Here is a 19181-nt window from a genome sequence, read left to right as displayed (position 1 = left end):
TGTTAAGGGGAAGTATAGCAATCGTTTCAAATTATCGAAACGTAAACCGATTTTCATGAATAAAGTGTCATTCGAATCGAAATTTTGTACAGATTTGCACTTTAAAAGTCTCGACGCTGTGCCTCATAAGGAGGGGAGTTTGCCCCACCCAAGTAAGGCCCTTTCTAAAACTATTATTACCAATATTTCTATAACGGTTAGTCCGATTTTGATAAAATTTAGTAAGAAGAAGTGGTTAAAGCTCCTCTACGTGGCTGTGAAGTGCCATCATGCTCTTACACCTACTAAGAGGAAGTATTGCAATCGTTAAAATTTTCAATGAGTGAACCGATTTTCATCAATGAATTGTAGTTCGATTCAAAATCTTTGCCTCTTTGCCTTTTAGGGAGAAGTACTGTAATCGCAGTTTATTTTTCTTACTCCTCTTAAAGGGAAGTACTGAAATCGCAGTTTAATTTTGCTATTTACGTACAAATTACCTTCCTATTTTATTCAAAACGCTTTCTCAAAAAAATTGTTATTGAGGATGGTTTGGGGACCGCAAATATAATCATTCTTTAAAAAGATCTGTCCAGTGGTAGTAACTCCGACTTAACACCTTTTCAGGTTATAATGATAAAATTAAATTTATTATTCCCAATTTTAATAAAATCTGAAAAGCAGATATGTAACTTTGCAAAACATACAAAAAAGAAAATCTATCCAAAAGGTACAAAAATCTCTTTAACAAAAACTTACAGTTTAAAATGTTAAGTATAAGGGTTGATTAAACGCCAAAAGGTACACAAATCAGCTAGTACCCAACATTTCATTGATATTATTTTAAGTAATTTTACTACATTAATTTTCATTAATATTTTTTTGAATTTATTAGATGTTTCACAGACCCTTATGCTGGCCAGTTCATTCATTTTCTTTTTCTTTTCTTTTATGATTTAAGTCGCGTCAACATCAAGGTTATTGGCGCCCGGAGCTTTTTTCAGTGCACTGCCGGCCTCCGGACAGTGTTCTCTCGTTACAGACAACTCTGTCCATCACCCGGACAGTGAGCTGTAAGAAGCTCTTAGAAAGAGAAAATCTAAGGGTCAGCAGCTGGATTCGAACCCGGAACCTCCACGTGGGAATCCAATATGCTAACCGCATAGCTAATCCCTTCCCTTTGTTCATTCATAATATTTTATTTTTTTGTTATAATTATGATAAAATGTATATTATATTTTCGTAATTAAATAGGTACTTTATTTTAGCTTTATTCCAAATTATTCTTCTGATTTATCTTTATTATGCTCTTTATTCTGAATAGTCACATATATCGTATGTATGTACATGCACGTTAAAGTAAAAAAAGACAAAGGCAGAGTCGGCTACTATTTAAATTTGAATCACGGATTTAAAACAATATTTCAGTCTAGAATTCGTCTTTCCGAAGTATTTGTGAGCACAAATAACGCGTAGGTAATATCAAGTAAATTATTCAACAATAATTATTCATTTCTCAATTGTAATTTAATGTAGTCCCTCTAATTTTACTTATAGTAAAATACTGGAATAATTATGTTAGCTGTCATAAAAATATGCATATCTTATTTATCTTATTACAGTCATTCTAAGTTAAATGGTGTTCTACTTGAACAAATATTTTGTAGATTAAAATGGCCAGCATAAGGGTCTGTGAAACATCTAATAAATTCAAAAAAATATTAATGAAAATTAATGTAGTAAAATTACTTAAAATAATATCAATGAAATGTTGGGTACTAGCTGATTTGTGTACCTTTTGGCGTTTAATCAACCCTTATACTTAACATTTTAAACTGTAAGTTTTTGTTAAAGAGTTTAATAAGAAACGAAAAACTCCCAACTAATTACAGCAGTGAGAAAGATTGGACAAATTAAAAAAATAAACGAAGTATATTAAAAATCATATCTCTTTGTCTCTCAGATTATTAATGTTATTTAAACGTAACTTATTTTCAAAAGATATACTAAGTAGTTATTTTGGAGTAATTCAAATCCATTTCTCAGGTAAAATTTGCTCTTGTTTCTGTACGGCGCAAACATTCTACCAACTTCGAAGTCAACCCAAAATTTTGTTCTGTAAGCTTTGGCTGAAGCAAAAAGGAAATACATAAGTTCAACTTTGTAAAGAGTTAAAAATTGTTCCTTTTTGTTCCAAATGTGTGTGATGTCCGCATCAAAAGTTAACTGGTAAATTCAAGAAGATTCAATAATTCAAATTTTTATCAAAAGTAATTGCAAATTTTACTAAAATCATTCTGTTATTTTGCAAATATTACGAAGTTACATTCAGTGATGACTTTTCTCTTTAGTAGGATTTTTTAATATTATTATTTAGAATGCATTCTCACTTACAGTTCGGCCTATTTTATTAATTACACAAATTTCCAATAATTGATAAAAGTAAATCGTCGTTCGTGTTGAAACAAATACAAAGACCTTGGGGAAAAAAAAGCAACAAACGTTCTTTATAAGCTATTGATGTTTAGCAGATTGAGTGTTGCGATGCTATAAGAAGGGTTTTAAATAACGCTTTGCTTTCTAAAGGAAAAACCATCAATTCTCTTTATGTTTTGTTTCACCATTGAAATACATCACCATAATTGTACACCTCTTCTATCGCCTTAGCTGTGTAATACACACCTTCTCCTTGTACTTATTCCATTAACTGCCAAAACTCTCCTGTCGTTCTTCACAATTTCCCTTTTTTTCACACACCTTCTTTACCCCATATTACCATTAGATCGCGGTCGACCTCTTCCATTCTCTCGGAATCCATCGTAGAAAGTGCCGAACCAGCGAAGCCTATTCTCTTCTTCAGCTGGTTGTTTATTCAAGATGGTTCTTATTGAGGCGTTTAGAATCCTGTCTTTTCTGATCTTCCTTAGATACCTCAACTAAGTTGTATGTATTTTACTTTTGTGTTTCTTAGTCAATGTCAAGAACTCCGATGAGTATGTGATTGTGGGGAGAAATGTCATCCTACAGAACGACAACTTTGTAGTCTTTCTGGATCTCCGCGTGGGAATCCAATGTATTAACCGCTGAGCTAATTCCTTTTTCCCCCTTACATGAACTTATTATGTTTTAAATGTTTATACATAATTTTAAAGACAATATTATTAATAGTAATTTACATTTAATAATTTAATAAATATGAAATAATGTACAATCACAATTTAATTTATGGGCAAGCCTGTTAATTTCTTGCCTGAAAAATAATTCAATTTGAATACACCTATTTATTTCTTTATAAATTTTAAACCAAATAAATATTTATTTCAATCAAAAGCTAATTACAGTACTTTTTTAAAAGATTTCCTTAGAATTGGGAGATATATTTCATTCAAATTTGTCATCTAATGATGATCGTCCTCTGGCATGAAAACTAATGTTGCAAATAGGTTTTGTTTAGGATTAAAAAGCAGGTTGCATATAAATTTTACTGCTCTGAAATAAGTGGTACAATTTATATTTAATAAGCATGAGAAGCAACATATCTTATAGAAACGTGAATAATTCAACACAGAAATGATTTCATAGTGCTATTTCAACCAAACTTACTTGCACCTCCAATAGATTGCATTAAAAGCACTATAATAAGTCAGATATTTCTAATTCTTCGGAAACCAATCACTCGAAATAAATACTGATTTTGTGTGGATCTTTGTTTAACGAAAGATTTTTCATACATCATTAAAGATGGAAAAATTTCAGCAAACAAATTGTTCTCATTGAACCAGGAGCCTGCTGGTATTTAACATAAATCTCAATGTAGACATCATCACGGAAAGTGAACTGCAAACAGGTTCTAGAAGAGACAATCTAAAGGCAGGAAATTGGGCTCAAACCCGTATCTCCTCTTGGCACTAACCAATCTTCTAATTCTTCTTCTTCCTCAGCCCCCTGTAAATTTTTTTGTAATTAAAACTATTCGGTAGGACAGAAACTGCTATATAAATCATTCCTTACGGTAAAATTCTAATATTATGCTTTTTTACTTCTCCAAATAATTGCTCATAAGTGAAAGTATTGTAATGTGCCAAATTTTTTAACTTGAGTTTCTGCCAAAAACATCTGTTCTTCGTCTTCTGAGACTGAACTGGTCTTCTCCCTTAAAAAAAACCCCGGATGCAAGAAACCTTATAACAAATTTTTTTTTTCTGGACATTCATTAATTGCGAAAATTACCATTTTTGTAACTTTCGTTGTCGGTGCCTTCTGGCTTGATAAAATAAGTACATTTAAACGTTTTCGCTCATACTTGACATACCTCAATATACTGCACAATTTTTCTCAAATATCAGTTCATCATAACGTAAAAAAGTAATTTCTAAATTTCTCTGAAAGTTTTAGTAAAACTTCATCGTCTTCCTCTTAGGAAAATATATTTTCCATTTTAGATTCCCCTCCCCCCATGAAGTCTTTAAAATGTTTCAACTTCCTAGCTATCATTTTCAGAAATGATACCAGTTTGGTGGGTACTTCTCGAAATCGGCTTCAATGAGTTTATTTCTAACTTTTAATACTATTAGTTATATTAAACAAATTTAAAACTTTAATTTAATATATATTCCAAGGACAATTTATTTAAGAGCAGTTTTGGGGAGGATTTCCCTCTAGGGTGCCATTTCAGTTTATTGTATGATTTCTGAAGAATATGGTAAACAGTTCATATCCCAGAGATCTTTTCGTAATTACATTAGTAATTGGGATATCGTATTCATTCAAATATTTAGGTAACAAAAATCAATAATTAGAAATTTAAAATGTCTCTATATAAGAAGAGGAAAAATCATAAAAAATTAGACTCATCATAAGAAGAAAAGAATAATGCCAATTGCAGTCATGAATTGTTATTTTGACGAGTTTTCGAACTAGAGCTAGGACATCTTCAGGACTGTAGAATATATTTTACAATGCAGTTATAATTATAGTAACTGTATTATAATGAATTTGTATAAAGTAATGTAGTTTACAAATATTATTTACCTTATTGATAATATAATATTTTACATTATTAAGATTATATTAAGATACACCAACCTTATACATTACTTTATACAAATTCAATGTAATACAATTATTATATCTACTTTGTAAAGTATGTTCCACAGCCCTAAAGATAACCAAAACCCTAGGAGGTTAAATGCTCGGCAAAATAAAAATTCATGACTGAAATTGATGTTATTCTTTTCTTCCTATCGGATTAATGAATCAGTCACCCAAAAACAATGAACAATAATTACTAAACTCATCAAGTTGGTGGGATCCTTGAATTGTTTAGCTCTTACATTAAATTTCCAAAGGTCTTCAGCCATATCGTGAACATATTTTGTTACACAAAATTCGCTCTCCGACTCCGTCCATCTTTGCACCTAGAAGAGAAAATATTTCCAGCCGTTAATTGGATCCGAACCCCCGCCCCCCAATCAACCAATTGAAATTCATTGTGGTAACCACTACTTACACTAGCTTATTTCTTCGGTCATTTTAAGCACGTCAACATCTGAGATCATAGGCGCCCGGAGTTATTTTCTGTATACTGCAGGCCTCCGGACAATATTTCTATGCAGACGGCACTTTCCATAACCGGAAAATGAGCAATAAGGATCTATTGGAAAAAGAAAAATCTAAGGATCAGCAGCTGGATTTGAACCCGGGGATCTCCACTGAGCTAATCCCATTTCCTCTCATTAAATCATTATTTGGTATATTATTTTTATTTTTTCCATTTTTAAATAATTTTTATTCATTACTTTTTTACGTTATATTGTAAACGTTCGTACAATATGAAATGAAACCAAACAAAACAGGGTATTTATTTTGGTATTTCACCCCATCTTCCACAAAAACTTTTCTTCAAGGCACTCTGCTCTTCTTTTCACCTATTGCTCTTTCATCTCTGGAAGACCGGAATTACTCTCCCGCATTATATGAGCTTTGTGAAAGAGGAAAAAAAATATATCTTCAGAGAACTGGAGAATGAAAAAAAGAAATAGAAAAAATAAAATAAAAATAAATAGGGTAGGAAAATACTTGGTTGTGAGGGTGATATCCTTGAACATGTAATGGCGACCTAAGGCAGATATAAGGAAGTTTTTTATTGGTCTATACAGAGTAGGGATGCCAAGTGGGAGAAATAAGAGGCGTGGTCAATTATTGATCCGAATATTAACCCCCTTGGAATATACTCACTATAGCGAGGAGAGCTACATAGCGCTATGAACTTGCCTCTAAGAGCGGTATAGCAATCTACCACACCAGCCGACCAACTGAAAAAAGAAAATATATGTTTGTTTTTTTTTTTTTGTCCCCGTTTCCTCCTGAGAAAATTGAATATATTACAAAAAGTACTTCATTAAGGTTTATTATATAAATAAAAGCAGTTTTTTTCGGAAATTATTATATATAACGAATTTAAAATGTGTCATTCCACACACCTGTTGATTAATCAAAAATACTATTAGTGGAGGACTTCAGTTTTCAGTCCATCCCTTCAACGACCAATTGAATTTAGCTTCATGAATACTATTTATTAAGGTAAAATATTTAAATGGGGGAATGACTTGAAACTTGTAAAGAAATATTATTTTAATATTAATTTTTTAAGAGGGTCAACCTACTACAACAATGTATTGTATTTTACATCAGTAATATTATTATCTAATTTTATTAAACAAAGTGGAACAATATCAGTCTCACTTTAAGTATTCAGTTGAGAGCTAACTTGAGGAGCTTGTAACTTATACGTAAAACCAAGAAATTCAAGATATTGTCGGAATTGAGCTGTTATCTCACCTCATACAGCCTACATTCAGCACCATCGGTTTATCATTTGTTCAGTTCAATTGCTTATTTTACTGGGAACAGCGTCCCAGCAATGAAGAGAATGTCACAAATGAAGTTATAAATTATGTTCTAAACCAGTATTGAATATAACATCACACCGAAAGATGGTCCATAATTTTAGATGGTACATTATTGTTTAGATGGTATACTTTTTTTTATTTCTAATTGTAGAATGATAATCTATGCTTTTTATGTATATTTTATGAACATACAACAATAAAGTTTCCATAAAAACCAGCTATATTTTGTTGATTTTGTTTTATTATTACTTATTTATTTCTTACGAATGAAATCAACATTTATATGATTTGTATTATTAGAATTATTTATATTTCATTTCTTCCTAAATCAGAAAGTTTCTACATTATTTATGTGTGTGTGTTTGTTTGTTTTTGATTTTGAGTACCTACAGTATAATACTTACTTGTATTATTTTATATGAAGTATAAATAGTATTTATTTGTTTATTTATTTAATGATTTAAGGCGCGTCAACATCTCAGGTTATTGGCGCCTGGAGTTTTTCAGGGCACTGCCGGCTTTCAAACACCGTTCTCTTGTTACAGACAACACTGTCGAAAAAAGAAGCTCCTAGCAAGAGAAAATCTAAGGACAGCAGCTGGATTCGAACACGGAATCTCTAGTTGGAATCTAGTATATGCTAACGACTAACCCCTGAACTAATCACTTCCCTTATTATTATTGTTATTATTATTATTATGGCTTCCCTGATATCATTAAGAAGATGTACGATATAATAACAGATAATAAGGAAGTAATGAAAACCATCTAAGCACCATCTGTACAACCCATTTCCCAACTAATGAGAAGCAGCATTCTAACAGTGCAGAATGTCGAGATTTACGAGTATAACCAACTAATACAACATTATTACATTATATTAATGCAACTAATACCTAATGCAAGCTCGAGTGCCGCATACACAGTATTATTAACGTGACATTTACTAAATATTAATTAAAGTGAGTGCTATATTCTCTGTTTTAGAAGTACAATTTATTAAATTATGTAAATCTTAAATTACGAAATCTTTAGTCAAAAATTTAGTTAGTAACACTCGTTTGATCTTGACTTGAGGTTATTATTTGATCATTAATCTTAACAATAAAACTTTTCTACTTCCAGTACTTCTTGAAACTCATCATATTCACATATTCCCTCTATTCACATATTCCTTCAATGCCTTTTCTTTTAATAAAACCGAATTGTTCTTTTTATGTTGGAAGAATCGCAACTCCATAAATCAGAATAGAATTATGACTGGAAATTAAGTCATTGTTACATATCCCGATAGAGAACCAGTTAGAGATGTACAGAATGATTTCAGTTATTATCCCTTCATAGAAAAGAACACTTTACGGAACATAGTTTTCTATTTTTAACAATAATATTTACTTTTATCTAACAAAAATGGATAGGTCTAATATGGTTATTCAAATACATAGTTTTAGGCCCCTAGAAGTCGTAATTTGGTATAGAGATGTGACAACAACTGAAAACAAAAGAAACTTAAGATTTGATATTCTGTTTAAACGATAGTACTGAATATCGCCTTAAGTGCACTCTGAATGAACTCATCCTCTGGGATCTACCCACATTAATAAGATTTCTTATATAAATTTCTTAATTATTTAGGAACTATGCTAGCTGATGATTTAATAAGCCAAATTAAACAATCGAAAGAGAAATACATAGTTTGTAAAAACAATTACAGTTATGCTCGACTGAATCTAGTGTTGAATATATAATATAGCGTACTTATCTATCACAAGACAATTATATATGAAGACTACTCGGGAAGATAGGTTTAAGTCCATTTTATAGATTTTTCAGGAGAGCACCTTTAAAGTTTGAAACGTAACAGATTCAGTATTTATTGAAATAAGCCTTTGTAATTTATACAGTGCATTGAATGACCATTCTTTAGTATTCCTTGAGAGTATCAAACAAATATTTTTAAAAATTGGGTCTATTTGTCTGTATGTCTATTTTCCAGTTTTTTGGTATAGTCCTCGAATCAGATGGTGAAAATAAGAATACTCCCAATTTCAAAGTACTATTCATCTATTAGTCTTCATGACTAATTGAGTTTCAGAAAATAATAATATTGTTTACAAATTTTCTGCTATTAATTATAATGAACTTCAGCAAAAATAAAGAAATAAAATTAACAATGTCATTGCATTAATAAAATGTCAACAATGAAACTTTCATAAAACAAGACAAAAAAATTAATACAGCTTAGAAATCCATACCTGCAGGACTTCACTCTTTCTGTCCGTGTTTTGGATGGACTTCACCCGTTTTCTAAGTGTATACCATATATTCATCTGGCTATAACTCTGAAACTATAACCATTACATTCAACTAAGTTGACCCATCTGAACCAAAAACTCATTTTCGTCAAAATTGGACTTATCCCCTTTTTTCCATGAAGTCTTCATATGTAATTGTGTATTAAATATTTACATATATTAGTATTAAAAATATACTTATAAATTCATTTTTATTAAATTCTTAAATTGTTGTTGTAGCTATATTACTATTATTATTATATTATATTATGATGGCTAAAATCTCTTACATCAATTTTTTAATTGTCTATTGTGATCTACTTCGACCTCGCTGGGAGAAAAAAAAATAGTCTTTTTGGAGATGGTCGCTCATACCTCAAACCGCAGGCCACACAAGTCCAAATATCTTCAACGCCAACTCTTCTCTCTGCTCATCGGAAAGATAGATAATCATTTAGTATAAATGTTACTCTTTTATCTATTTATTATTATTGCTTTGCTTACTTTATTTCAAACTGCACCGTGGAATCATGATGCATGCTTGCCAATTTTTCGTTCACTGCGTGCACCTCGAAGTTAAGATCCCTCTGAACCTTATAGATAGATGGCCATTTTGATTCTATTATGCCATAAAGTGCATGTTATTATGGTAGGAATGTATTCAATCACATGATCCGGTGTTTCGTTCTTTCGGCCACAATGAATTGAATTAGATACATGTTTGGGGATCCGAATTCTTCTGTGTTATGGACCCTATAATATTTATTGAATAGTTTTGAATGATATTAGATTCAATGTTCAAGTTTATTAATCAAATTCTACCAAACCAAACTAATGAATGAAAATTTGACCTTTATAAATAAAATGAAATCTAGACCTCTCCACCAATGGGGAACCTTTAACATCATAAGAACTTCCCTTGTATTATCACTTATTGCAACAGTCCGTAACAGAGGCGCCAACAAAACGTTTTTATTCACTAGTGTGTGCAAGCCCTTGTGCATTTCCCCGGGGCGGCCATCCATCACTTCCACACAACCTTTCTACCGTCCTCGTCTGTTCCGCACCAGCAAGCTTTGTGTCCACATTCACCACCTCTGGTTCCATTAGTAAATTGTTCCTGACCCCTTTATGGGATATATCCCTCCTCGTTTCTCCGTACTTTACTATTTCTCTTTACTATGAGTATGTGTAGGCAAATGCTTAACAGCGACATTGGTATGGCTCACAGCACAAACTAGGTCTCCTCCCTGTGCTTACCGCCACAATGTATCTCAACCAGAAAGGAGCCTCTTTAAGCCTGAATAATATTCATATATATCAATGTGCCATTACATTAAAGGCACACTTTGTGAAGTACCACTGAGATAGTTAATGTGACTCTATTTCTCTGTTCTTCGTTAATTTAATTATTTAAACAATAATATAAACTAAATATGATTACACAAATATAAATTATTTATTTGAATGTCGAAAATTATTTCTAGAAAGTTTGAATCTAAATAGCCAAATGGCTATTATTACTTTAATTTTGACGAAATTGATCAATTTAAAAGTGTGAAGATGGGGTTGCATGTAATCAAATCAAAGAACAAAAGTTCCCAAATAAATTTAATTCTTAAGAAAGTGGAAGAATTCATTATAAATTAAAAATATATATACATATAAATAGAGTAACTGATTATAATAAATAATTTCTTTTTCAACAAAATATCTTGAATTAGAGACCACAAAACACACAGAAATTAAGATAGGCCTACCTCTAGTTCTAAGACAACTTTATTCTCTAATTAATCGACGGGCACCTCTGAAACCTCATTGCTATGGACTATGCATACATCCTATACTTAGACCTTTACTGTCTTACGCTTGCCCCGCAATGAATATCGCTTTGGGAGCAAGCTAGTCAGTACGGAATGAAAAAATCCACCAGGAGCTGGGAGTACTTACAATAAAAACTTTATGGACGGAACAACAGTCATATTTCTAGAGAACCAACGCTGATAAAATAAAAAAGTCAGAACTAAATTATACATTTACATAGAAATTACAAGCAGGTGATCTTATAAAGCATATTACTCAGTTATTTTTAATTTTCTAATTAATTTTACTACTTAATGGTTAAAAAGTGTAATTTAAAAAGCGCTTTTTTAAGAGATTCCAATTTTTTTGAGCAAATAATTAAAAATAAACCCGTTTTTGCATTAAAACATTGTAGGGATCCTAACTTTCGAAAAAAAAAAAATCAATGTTCCAAGGACGTTTCAAATGTAATTATTTTAAAGGAGAAATAGTAAACAAAATTAAAAGAAAATCTCGAAAAAGTGAAAAATCCTTGCAGGAATCTTATGGTTGACGGATTCCACCTTAAAACTCAGGATCAAGACGGAATATTATGTTCGAACTCAAAGCGGTCTAGTTTTGATACTGTAAATTCTGTTCACAACACAAACAGTGCGCAAAAGCTGTTTTTGGGGAGTACAAGGTCCTCAGTGTTTCCGGTAAAAGTTCAGTTCTGAAAAAATTTCGAACTCTATTTCCTCTTATTATTGAAGTAAGAAAAATCTGAAAAATTATCATAGAAAATTAGATAGATTAGCATATTGCTAATATTTATATATATCAAAAATAGAAATAATACAGAAACTATATAGATCCAAATAAATTAAGCATACGTGGGTGACCTTAAGTTATCTATTAGTTAAAGAGATGTTCAACCAGCTAAACGTGATTGTCTACGACGATAGAAGCAGGAGTGTGCAAGCAGGCTAGAGGTAGTCAGCTTAGTCAAATGAAGCGCTCCCTTTTTTTTTTTTTTACTTCAGTTTGGCGATCGATAGCTTTTATTGTGATGAGAAAACATCGACCCCGACCTGAAGTATGTCTGAGCGGGTGGAGTAAGGCCCCGCAGATCTTCTAGAAACAGGTAGAAATTGTTTTATTTACTTATTTATTTATATTTTTATTTATTTTATCATCCATTAGCCAATATTTCAAAAGAAAACTTGTGTAGAACCCACTCTCTCTTAATTAGCATATTTCTTTTAAACTTCAATCGTGTACTCAGCACAGTAAGTACCCTTGCAGCTGGGTGTTTATTTAGTGAAGCATTTGAATTTATAATAGCTGAGCGAACTTTATATAAATTTGGGTGAACAATTTGGGTATTAGTAAGGAATATTGAATGATAATTGAAGAAAACTTAGCCTTCTGATGGGCTAACTATGTAGTTAGTTCATTTGGTACGTTTAATTAGATTGACTGTTGAAGACCGGTAAACAATAAATTTTAGTTAAAAAATTTCATCCTCGCTAGTAATGAACAACTCATAGGATCGCACACTTTACCGTATTAGCACTTTAAAGGGTAAAAGTTAACCTCACTACTTACATAGCACTGTTATTAAATGAATTTTCCCTGTGAATATTAGTAGAACCTATGCAATGAATGCAAACAAATACCTATATACAATTAACATTTACTCACATAAATTTAGTTCTTGTTAGCTGTGACAATGTTGCGGTAATCACAAATTATATTTTGTTTAAACATGAAATCATAACAAGTAAAAACAAAACAATAATAATCAGGGAAATAAATGAGTTCTTTGGTTTCTAATAATTGAACATTTTTATCACTGCGTTACGTAGTTTTCTTAAAACTGGTTCAAAATTGGTCTAAACATTCAGCGTTATAATTGATAAATAGGTCTTAACGTTAGACATCTCTACTTGTTTGCAATATTAGCGACTAGAATGCAGATAAATTTATAAAAACTTTTTTGAGGTACAAAGTGTACCTAAAAACGTATTAAACATAAAATAAAATCAAAGACTTAGACCGAAATCGAACCCAGTACATACCATAATACATATTAGCTTTGCAGGTCCCATAGCTCGGCTACCGCGGTGCATAATGAATGCATTAAGGCGACTAAATTTTCAAAGAAAAAAACTCCAAATAACAGCTTTTTATCTGAAAGAATACTAGAAGAATCTGTCGTCTTATCAAATACCATAGTTAGGATCTACCAAAAGTTCTTTCCTGTTATGCATTCATTGAATGGAAATGGTTAATGACACCAACATGCTCACTGAAGAAGAATTTAGTTGTAAAGCCACGCCATATGGGACAGTTTAGTCGGACCATACATTTTAGAGTCACAAAACATACATACACAAAGCCTTCTAGCACTTGTATATATACATATATGTGTATAAGTATTATGGGGTAATCTGTTAAAGCGAGCCGTATAAATTCATGAGGGGATCGTTGTGAATGACATTATGCTCGGCTATTTTCTAAGCTATCAACACATTAGTAGCCCCAGCAGGGGGGTGGTATCGCAATACTTTAGTTGTATTGGTTTGAGCAGGGGCTTTTCTATCAACATCCAACTTACCATCAACAAAAGTCACCTGATTCACAATATATTTAACATAATCCTCAAGTAGTCGTCTGCTCTTTTATACTTTTATATTTTAAGTTCCCCTAGCAAACTTTCTTTTTTCTTCAGAGATAACTTTTTAATCTAATTGCAGATGAATTAAGATGAATATAAGATGCACCAACTTTGTTCAGGTTAAATACAACTGGTTTCTTATTTATGTAAATGTTTGACAACAAACTGACTACTAAGTACAACAGAGAATTAATTGTACATTAGAGATTCACTTTGGTTAAAAAAGTAACTTCTAGGTAAAATATTTCATTCAATTTTAAATAAGATTTGACTTGTTAGATTCTTACTGTATTTCTACTCCATACTCCTTGCATCAGACAGTAGACAACTTGCAAAATTTTCATTACAGTTCTAGTTTTTTCTCACTTTCAAAATGTCGACCGTGCTATATTTATTTACATACAGTACTAATCTTTATTGACTTTAAAATTTAACACCAAGTGTACCCTACTTCAAAATTGTTATTTTAAATTAAATTAAGACCCCACGGTAAACAAAATTTACAATTGTGTAGCCAATAGAAAAAAACAAAAAGTATTGGAACCTCAATTATGTTTTTATACCTGAACAGTAACCACAGATTGGTTTTCATGTCGTCCCTGCGAATTCATACATGATTTTTCTCAGATCCGCACATAACATTCTGTTCTAACTAAATTGAAGCTGTGATCCTTTTTTTGAACGGCAATATTAAAAGAGATACTTCGATTGTTAGCAACTTTTTTTTACTTCACATTCAAAAATCAGTGCATTCATTGAAAGGTTCAAAATCAATCCAGTTTTTTTTAAATGCAACAGTCAATTGTTTCAAGACCTCAAAATAAGTTCCTTTCAGTGCCAACACTTGGGGCGATTGTATGTTGTCAGACTCTCTCATGAAAATGATCAGACTCGAATACAATTATTAGTAATTTATTCAATTCGCTTATGTGCACATGTGATTTGCTATGAAGTGGTATTTATTGAAAACCAAAAAGCCAGTGGTTTTTCGTTCTTAATTCTTGCGTCATTTATGATCAATTATTTGTATTAATACACATTAATACCTGAGATCCACTGCGTCCAAACATTTCTGTCTGCCACCAGAACACAATCTATCTCTTCAATAGATCACACCGAACTGAAGAGATTTAAAAAAGACTAACTCTAACTGCGATACCAGTAAGTTAATACTTACCCAAAAGAAGTAGAATTTTTCTCATCAGAATCTTTAATAAACATCTTTATCGATGAGAAGTTACTGTTTTTATTAAGAAGGTCCAGGTTTCTTCTGGTTAAAATTGTTCCCTTGGGTTGATTCCATCGATGTCAGAAAGTTCTTTTTTTTTAGGCAATTTACATACTTTAAGAAATGTCATGCATTTTTTGATCAAAAGATAAATTAAATTATGTACCAATTAATAATTATAACAGACATATTAAACCTGAAAAAATAAAAAAAAAATGAAAATATATTAGATTAAACAAAAAAAAAAAACATTTCTTTTTAAAATTTTAAATAGTGGGAGGTACGATTTCGTAATATGATCTACCCTTCATTCTGGAGTATTCTCAATATTTAGAAATTATTGTATCAATAAATATTTATCTGTGAACAATACCAAAATGGTGGGAAATATAAGCAAAGAATTTTGAAGCAGTTATCAATTTTTTTAGACTACTCTGAAGCATATCTCCCTTATATAAACATTATACCCAAATCTTATTAAAAATAAAAAACTAAACACTCTCCTGTCGCGCAAAATTAATGATCAAACATCTCCCTTATTTTGAGAAATATTTCTGATTAGAGATATACTTATTCCCAATACCTAGCATAAAAAATTACTAATAAAACGAATAAACTTGTTATACATCCATGTCAATCAATAGTAAAAAAGCAGTCAGTTCAGCAATTTGTCTAAATATATGTATGAAGATAACTACGAATATAGACGTAGAAGAGAGGGTAACACAACTATAAAAGATACCGCCACTGTGGGCAAGTTTCTGTCTGTGTGAATAGATGTAATTGAATCATATGATCCCTTAGGGAATAGGGTGTGTGTACGGATTCTCCGCTGGGATATAAGGGAGCGATGTAAAATGGGGATAGACGAAAGAGTACATTGCATGTCTCCTAGTAAAAAGAGTAGCTCTGCTGAGCTAGGGGAAAACATTAGTTATACCTGACATGTTTATCTAAAGAAACAGTTTCAAAATTATATTTAATTTAAAAAAAATAAACAAAATTTATACCGAAGTAAAAATGTTTACAAATCTGAATAAATAATTTTTTTCCTCAGGATTTCCAATGTATCAAATAGTAAAAAAAATCTGTGAAGTGTTTTTCGGATGTTCTTAACGCGAATTTTATTTATTTTAAGGTTGGTAATCCACTAAGTCATTGTTTCTTACCCTGGGGTTCCTTAGAAGATCCGTAATAATACTAATAATGCTAAGAAGGTGTATGTAGATAAAAATTGATAAAATATCATTTTATAATATTAATTGAGTGATCTGCAAAGAGTGAATCATAATATCGCTTCTTAATTATTAAATTTAGTTTATTTGCTAACTCAAATATTATTTAAAATTCAAGTAATCTTTAATTATAAACAAATGTACGGATTGGTAGCATTGCAGTGCAATAGTTAGGAAAACCCAAGAAACTTCTAAAATCTGTTAATTTTCTATTTTTCTTACTTGACAGCCGGAGAGTTGTTCCAAGAAACTGTATTCCTTATGTTTGTGGCTTAAACTGTATACAAGTTGTTGAACTGAGTAAGGATGAGACTTTGCATACAAAAAGATCTCGCAGTTGGAGTTAAATTCAAAAGGCCTTGTTGAATTCTGGTACAACTGCAACAATTGCTATCACTGCAACAAGAATATCTTGCAAAACGAGCTTTAAATCATTTCACTTTAATTCTTAACCATATATCCTTCGAATTTGGTTTTTCCATTTTATAAAAATTTACAAAAAAATAAAATAACAAACAAAAAATACTGTAGGACATAGGTGGCGTCTAATTTCTCAAAATTCCACAGTCAACGTTCCACCGTCATAATTATGAATTTATAAGCACACTACAACGGAAGAAGTCACGGATATTTACTATTTATTTAAAATAAATTGATCTCTTTTAATTTTAGTTCATGTTTATGCTATAGGTCTTTAAGAAAATAATTCTAAAAAGGAGGTCACAACTTAACAATGCTGACCAAGAGATCTGAATGACAAATATTAAGAATACCTGTACTAATTATTCAGCTATTCTCGGCTGTAGAAGAGCTCGTATCAGATATTTTAATACTTTTGCTCTTCTTACTGTATCTTTGCATTTAACTTGAAAAATAATCTTCATATTTTCACACTTCTAATCACAGATTAGAGTTACAACATTGAAGTTACGCTAACTGATAAACGAATTTATTATAGTACATTTCATTCTTGAGCATCAGCTCATTTTCGGGTGATTAAAAATCTTAAATTGACATCAAGATCAAAACTTCTTGAAAATTGTCGCATGAAATGAATTGGAGTACAAAATGAAGTACGCACATTAATACCTGTCCAAAATATTAACTGCTAAGTGAAGATTAAAAACTAAACTTTCCCTACTTTAGACGCTCTAAAGGCCTCTCGCTAAAAAAGGTCCTTTAACTCAGTGTTTTTTATTCATTATAGAAATGCGGAAGACTAATTTAAAATATCTCGAAGGTAAATTTAAAATAATAATTGCCATAATGTGGTAGCCATAACTCAATTCCACCTTTCTTTATATCTCAGATTAACTGCATCATGTTTGTTTGGTTTAAAATCTAACAGATAATAAAGTTCTTCATGTACAAATGAAGACCCATCTTTACACTGAATATGTAAGGAATCAAAAGTCTAAATAAAGGGAGCACAATGATTATTTGCGGAGGGGAAAGATGACTAGGCATGAGATAATTAGTACTGCACTTGTAGGGCCAATGTAGTCACGTGGTCTCTACTGCAGAGTTTGTGGAAGCCCCACGGGAACACCCAGTACTAATCATTATCGCAGCAGGGAGATAAGCTTTTTATAAAGGATGGTACAGTCTACCATCAATAGGCTATGTCAATAATTCATCTGAGAGGTATAATTATTATTGTTATATCCACAAAGCACGCACGTCTCGGATCAACGTGGCTTCTTTTCGCAACAACTCCAATTTGGAATGCACTTTTACTTGAAAGAAAATTTCTAAACTATAATAAACTGTAATGTGATAAGTATTAGAGAATAAATAATACATTACTGCAAAATTAGTTAGAGTTAGGGGAAAGTAATCGCTTTAAACCACTCACTCACTTACCTGTGCAACATGATGGTCTTCAAGGTGAAAAGAACTTATCTTGTGGTTCTATCTCTGAAATTTTTAAAGATTTCTTAAACGTTTCTTCCAAAAAATTTTAAAAATTACCATTCTTGGGATTTAAAATTTATAAAAGATGGAAAAATAATAAGGTTAAATCTTGTTGGGATAAAGTTATAAAGTTTGGGATAAAGATTTATAAAGTTATAAAGTTTGTGAAAAGAAAATTAAGGAATTGTTGCAAGCGACCTAAATGTCAACCTAAAGAAGGCTATGCAACAAGAGAAGAGCGCAGTAGGACCTCATAAGAACAAAGGTTCTCCAGATGTGGTGGATGAGGAGTTAGAAATCTTTAAGTTCACAAGTATTTATCTTTATTTCCTCGGCTTCGGAAGCGCACAAAGGGAAACAGAGACTAGTTGTTAGAGTTCGGTTTTCAGGCTAGTCTGAGGCCAATGTTTGGGCCGAAGTGAGGCGTCACATTCATAAAGGGCAATTTCTGATGATCCCTGGGGTTATACGAAATCCCATCATACCAGCCTACACAAGACACTTTTGTTCGAAACCCCGTTGAACTGATAACTTTACCCAGACCAGGCTAAGTCTTCAAGGTCTTGATTGGCTCAATAAATACCTTCATAGAATTTTTTACTAGGTGAGACAATTTTTCTCGCTGGCCTTTGTGCAGATAGACGGAAGGAAAAAGGAACGGACTCTTATATCGTTTGCTTTTAATCACCAGTTTGCGATATAAGACTTCCGTCACTAGATCTAAAACAATTTGTTTGAAAATTAGAACCATGCAAAAGAGACATACAAGAGATTGACAATATAAGCCTATTTTGACTGCAGCGCCTGCTCTGAATGTAATAATCTTCCTATTTTCGGTCTCCTAAAACCAATTGCAGTTCCTGGAATTGAAAAAGAAGTTAAATATTTTCATGAAGATCCAATGGTTCAGGTAATTATTTAATTCTTATTTATGTAATCAGAACCTGATTATGTTTTCCACCACAAATTGATCGATTAAATCAGTTTAAGATAACTGACTCTGCATACAAAGCTTTGTACTTAGAAAGTCACATACCATAACCTAATCATTGAAGCATTACTAATAATTGAATGTGTTATTATCTTCACTAGCTTGAACACCTTCGTAATTATGTTCAATCAGAATTCCAGTCCAACATAAGGCACCTAACATAACAA

At 31.6% G+C, this 19181-nt stretch overlaps 1 long non-coding RNA gene across 1 annotated transcript; it reads right to left on the bottom strand.

The window, feature by feature from the left end:
• Positions 1 to 14352: 14352 nt before the first annotated feature.
• On the bottom strand, positions 14353 to 18067 carry LOC141455735 (uncharacterized). Its single transcript, XR_012459419.1, has 3 exons — positions 17973 to 18067; positions 16332 to 16487; positions 14353 to 15070 (listed from the first exon to the last, which is right to left on the bottom strand). It is a non-coding gene; the product is annotated as an uncharacterized lncRNA (long non-coding RNA).
• Between the last annotated feature and the right edge of the window lie 1114 nt (positions 18068 to 19181).

The sequence above is a fragment of the Rhodnius prolixus genome, unplaced genomic scaffold, assembly GCF_049639745.1.
Source record: "Rhodnius prolixus isolate KJV_2025 unplaced genomic scaffold, Rpr scaffold_4, whole genome shotgun sequence".
Classification (NCBI taxonomy): Eukaryota; Metazoa; Arthropoda; class Insecta; order Hemiptera; family Reduviidae; genus Rhodnius; species Rhodnius prolixus.
This window is presented reverse-complemented; position numbering and strand designations above follow the sequence as displayed.